This window comes from Octodon degus, unplaced genomic scaffold (genome assembly GCF_000260255.1).
Source record: "Octodon degus isolate 3935 unplaced genomic scaffold, OctDeg1.0 scaffold00050, whole genome shotgun sequence".
In the NCBI taxonomy this organism is placed as follows: Eukaryota; Metazoa; Chordata; class Mammalia; order Rodentia; family Octodontidae; genus Octodon; species Octodon degus.
This window is the reverse complement of record NW_004524626.1, coordinates 2,119,173-2,119,715: the sequence shown is the minus strand read 5'-3', so window position 1 is coordinate 2,119,715 and position 543 is coordinate 2,119,173.

Below are 543 nucleotides of genomic sequence, written 5' to 3'. Positions count from 1 at the left end.
ATAGAGGACATCCTTCTTTTGTACCAGATGTAAGAGTAAAAGATTTCAGTTTTTCCCCTTTGAGAATAATATTAGCTATTGGGTTGTTGTAGATGCCTTTTATCAGATTGAACCAGAGGCCTTCTATTCCAAATATCGGTAGGACTTTTAACATGAATGAGTGTTGAACATTGTCAAAATACTTTTCTGCATCTCTTGAAATGATCATGTGGTTTTTACATTTCACTCTATTGATATAGTCTATTACATTTATAGATTTTTGAATATTGAACCATCCTTGCATCCCTGGGATGGTGTATGATCTTCTTGATGATTTGCTGAATTCTATTTGCTCAGATTTTATTGTGGATTGTTGCATCTATATTCATGAGGAAGACTGGCCTGTAGTTTTCTGTTTTAGTTGTGTCTTTCTCTGGTTTTGGTATCAGTATAATACTTGCTTCCAGGAATGATTTTAGGAGAACTGTTTTCTTTTCAATTTCATTGAAGAGTTTTAAGAGTGTAGGCATTACATCTACTGTAAATTTCTTATAGAATTAAGCT